Raw genomic sequence first — 5,358 nt, 5'->3', positions numbered from 1 at the left:
AAACAGCATGAAGCCTCAGGTCTCCTCTGGGATGAGAACAGGAAGTGACCTCGGTCAAACCTAATAATAATAATGATAATAATAAAAACTTTTTTAATCCCTGAGGGGAAATTCAAGCTGAATTATATTAGAAATCTACGGAGCGCCTGAGAAAAAATAAAATAAAAGCATTCAATTAATTCGTGGCCATTTAATCGTTCCCACGAATTAGCAATTGTTGTATTTTATTTTTCTCGAATGGCCCCTCAGGGGCTCCGTAGAAATTAGATGTTAGAAAGACTTTGCAAACGCTGCTGTGTGACGTCATCCGGGTTTTTTTTTTTCATGGAGGGATAAAAAGGAAAAGAAGAAGAGAAAGTGAAAACCCGGGTAATGTCGTTCAGGCTGAACCTGCTGGAAACCGGAAGCTCACTTTTGTTGTCTCATGAAGCACGTGCGGCTGGGGAAGTATTGGATCAAACTGTGCTCCTCCCCTTTCGTTTCGTGTTCATTGTTTGCCGTATAAAATCCCTGCACGGGCGTAGCCCCGCCTCTCTCCGCCAGCTGGCGGAAGTGCGCGCCAGCTGGCGGAGAGAGGCCGCCGCTGGGGCTCCTCCGTCCTCGCGGGGCTTCTGTCTCCTTGCAGGCTGATGGCAGCGGCGGGTGAGTTGAGGGAGATTTTGTCATCTTTCGCTTTCACGCTGCTGATTGGCCGAGCCTGCAACGTTGACACGCGGCACGCGGCTGCCCGCGCTCTGCTGCGGTTTCATTCATTAGGAAATATTGACCTGCTTTGTTTGTGGACTCTGAGCCGAGGCTGCGGGCTTTGGCCGAAGCTCCGCCCCTGCTGTTGCCTCGTGCACAGACGACGCTGAAGTTGGCACCACATTCGCCGCGGTGATTCTTAGGTTTCGATTCCATCTTAAAAGAAATTCCGCTATTTGACCACTAGATGGCTGTGCTTATCCCAACACTGTTCAACATATAACATTCAGCGAATCATTGAATCTGGATTATTTCAAAATCTATACAGTAAAATATGACAAGTGATGCATCATCGGAAAGCCTGGGAGCTGTACTATCACAATCAGTTGAGACATTTCACGGGATTTTTTTTTTTGGCCCTTTGGGGGGCACATCAAAGTTGGCAACTTTATCATTCACATTACTGTATTTCTCATTTTTCAGGTGGATTATTTCAAAAGTTATACAGTAAAATCTGACAAGTGAGGTGTCATTGGAAAGCCACGGATGTCTACTATGACAATCAGTTGAGACATTTCACGGGAAATCTTATTTGGCCCTTTGGGGCGACTTCAAAGTTGGCAACTTTGTCATTCACATTACTGTATTTCTCATTTTTGTTCATGATTATTTCAAAATCTGTACAGTAAAATTTGACAAGTGAGGTGTCATTGGAAAGCCTGTGAGCTCTACTATCACAATCAGTTGAGACATTTCACGGGAAATCATATTACATAACTGTCAGTCTTCCTCCAAAGAACACTCAAATCGAAACCCGGATTCACCCCCGCAGTTGCCCCTTCCCCAACTAAGGATCACAAAGTATCAAGTGAGGAGGGAGTTTATAAAGACAAAGGTGGGGAAAGACAAAGGTGGGGAAAGCCACAGGCACGGATGCCACCAGCTCCAGGCTCCTCAGGAAGTGCGCGGACCCACTCAGTGAGGTTGTCCAGTACATGTTCAACCTGAGCCTCTACCTGGACACAGTGCCGGTCCTGTGGAAGACCTCTTGTGTGGTGCCAGTTCCCAAGGTATCCCACCCTAGTGAATTGAACCACAGCATACCTGTGGCCCTGACCTCCCACCTCATGAAGTCCATGGAGAGGATCATCTTTGGCCACGAGCTCTGTCCTGGACTGTCCATTAGACTACATCCAGGAGGTAGTGGACAGAAGGATGTTGGCCAAGCTGAAATCTAACATGGACAACACAACCCACCCCCTGCACCACACTGCAAAGAGCCTAGAGAAGAATTTGACAAAATCTGTCAATTTTTACCGTATAATTTTTGAAATAATCATGAACAGATATGAGAAATACAATAATGTGAATGACAAAGTTGCAAACTTTGAATAATACCTCACTTGTCAAATTTTACTGTATACATTTCGAAATAATCCACCTGAAAAATGAGAAATATAGTAATGTGAATGACAAAGTTGCCTAATTTAAAGTCGCCCCAAAGGGCCAAAAATAATTTCCCGTGAAATGCCTCAACTGATTGTGATAGTAGACATCCCTGGCTTTCCAGTGACATCTCACTTGTCAAACGTTACTGTACAGATTCTGAAATAATCCTCCTGAAAAATGAGAAATACAGTAATGTGAATGATAAAGTTGCCAATTTTGAAGTCGCCCCAACGGGCCAAATATTATTTCCCGTGAAATGTCTCAACTGATTGTGATAATAGAGCTCTCAGGCTTTCCAATGACACCTCACTTGTCAGATTTTACTGTATATATTCTAAAATAATCCTCCTGAAAAATGAGAAATACAGTAATGTCAATGGCAAAGGGCCAAATATGATTTCCCGTGAAATGTCTCAACCGATTGTGATAGTAGACATCCCTGGCTGTCCAATGATACCTCACATGTCAAATATTACTGTATAGATTTTGAAATAATCCACTTACAAAATTAAAAATATTGCAATGTCAATGACAAAGTTGCCAACTTTGAAGTCGCCCCAAAGGGCCAAATATGATTTCCCGTGAAATGTCTCAACTGATTGTCATAATAGAGCTCTCAGGCTGTCCAATGATACCTCACATGTCAAATATTACTGTATAGATTTTGAAATAATCCACCTGAAAAATGAGAAATATCGCAATGTCAATGGCGAAGTTGCCAACTTTGAAGTCGCCCCAAAGGGCCAAATATGATTTCCCGTGAAATGTCTCAACCGATTGTGATAGTAGACATCCCTGGCTGTCCAATGACACCTCACATGTCAAATATTACTGTATAGATTTTGAAATAATCCACCTGAAAAATGAGAAATACAGTAATGTGAATGATAAAGTTGCCAACTTTCAAGTCCCCCCAAAGGGCCAAATATTATTTCCCGTGAAATGTCTCAATTGATTGTGATAATGGGGCTCCCAGGCTTTCCAATGACACCTCACTTGTCAAATTATACTGTATAGATTCTGAAATAATCCACTTGAAAAATGAAAAATATCGCAATGTCAATGACAAAGTTGCCAACTTTGAAGTCGCCCCAAAAGGGCCAAATATGATTTCCCGTGAAATGTCTCAACCGATTGTGATAGTAGACATCCCTGGCTGTCCAATGACACCTCACATGTCAAATATTACTGTATAGATTTTGAAATAATCCACCTGAAAAATGAGAAATACAGTAATGTGAATGATAAAGTTGCCAACTTTCAAGTCCCCCCAAAGGGCCAAATATTATTTCCCGTGAAATGTCTCAATTGATTGTGATAATGGGGCTCCCAGGCTTTCCAATGACACCTCACTTGTCAAATTATACTGTATAGATTCTGAAATAATCCACTTGAAAAATGAAAAATATCGCAATGTCAATGACAAAGTTGCCAACTTTGAAGTCGCCCCAAAGGGCCAAATATTATTTCCCGTGAAATGTCTCAACTGATTGTGATATTAGAGCTCCCAGGCCTTCCAGTGACACCTCACTTGTCAGATTTTACTGAATAGAATTTGAAATAATCCTCCTGAAAAATGAGAAATACAGTAATGTCAATGATAAAGTTGCCGATTTTGAAGTCGCCCCAAAGGGCCAAATATTATTTCCCGTGAAATGTCTCAACTGATTGTGATAATAGAGCTCTCAGGCTTTCCAATGACACCTCACTTGTCAGGTTTTACTGTATATATTTTGAAATAATCCACTTGAAAAATGAAAAATATTGCAATGTCAATGACAAAGTTGCCAACTTTGAAGTCGCCCCAAAGGGCCAAATATGATTTCCCGTGAAATGTCTCAACTGATTGTGATAATAGAGCTCTCAGGCTGTCCAATGATACCTTACATGTCAAATATTACTATATAGATTTTGAAATAATCCACCTGAAAAATGAGAAATACAGTAATGTCAATGACAAAGTTGCCAAATGTGAAGTCGCCCCAAAGGGCCAAATATGATTTCCCGTGAAATGTCTCAACCGATTGTGATAGTAGACATCCCTGGCTGTCCAATGATACCTCACATGTCAAACGTTACTGTACAGATTCTGAAATAATCCACCTGAAAAATGAGAAATACAGTAATGTGAATGATAAAGTTGCCAACTTTCAAGTCCCCCCAAAGGGCCAAATATTATTTCCCGTGAAATGTCTCAATTGATTGTGATAATGGGGCTCCCAGGCTTTCCAATGACACCTCACTTGTCAAATTATACTGTATAGATTTTGAAATAATCCACTTACAAAATTAAAAATATTGCAATGTCAATGACAAAGTTGCCAACTTTGAAGTCGCCCCAAAGGGCCAAATATGATTTCCCGTGAAATGTCTCAATTGATTGTGATAGTAGGGCTCCCACGCCTTCCAATGACACCTCACTTGTCAGATTTTACTGTATAGATTTTGAAATAATCCTCCTGAAAAATGAGAAATACAGTAATGTCAATGATAAACTTTCCAACTTTGAAGTCGCCCCAAAGGGCCAAATATGATTTCCCGTGAAATGTCTCAAATGATTATGATAGTAGAGCTCTCAGGTTTTCCAATGACACCTCACTTGTCAGATTTTACTGTATATATTTTGAAATAATCCACCTGAAAAATGAGAAATACAGTAATGTCAATGATAAAGTTGCCGATTTTGAAGTCGCCCCAAAGGGCCAAATATGATTTCCCGTGAAATGTCTCAACCGATTGTGATAGTAGACATCCCTGGCTGTCCAATGATACCTCACATGTCAAATATTACTGTATAGATTTTGAAATAATCCACCTGAAAAATGAGAAATACAGTAATGTGAATGATAAAGTTGCCAACTTTCAAGTCCCCCCAAAGGGCCAAATATGATTTCCCGTGAAATGTCTCAATTGATTGTGATAATGGGGCTCTCAGGCTTTCCAATGACACCTCACTTGTCAGATTTTACTGTATATATTTTGAAATAATCCACTTGAAAAATGAAAAATATCGCAATGTCAATGACAAAGTTGCCAAATTTGAAGTCGCCCCAAAAGGGCCAAATATGATTTCCCGTGAAATGTCTCAATTGATTGTGATAATGGGGCTCCCAGGCTTTCCAATGACACCTCACTTGTCAAATTATACTGTATAGATTTTGAAATAATCCACTTGAGAAATGAAAAATATCGCAATGTCAATGACAAAGTTGCCAACTTTGAAGT

This window comes from Nelusetta ayraudi, unplaced genomic scaffold (genome assembly GCF_046127955.1).
Source record: "Nelusetta ayraudi isolate G7.1 ecotype Tasmania unplaced genomic scaffold, CSIRO-AGI_Nayr_v1 ptg000320l, whole genome shotgun sequence".
Lineage (NCBI taxonomy): Eukaryota > Metazoa > Chordata > Actinopteri > Tetraodontiformes > Monacanthidae > Nelusetta > Nelusetta ayraudi.
This window is presented reverse-complemented; position numbering follows the sequence as displayed.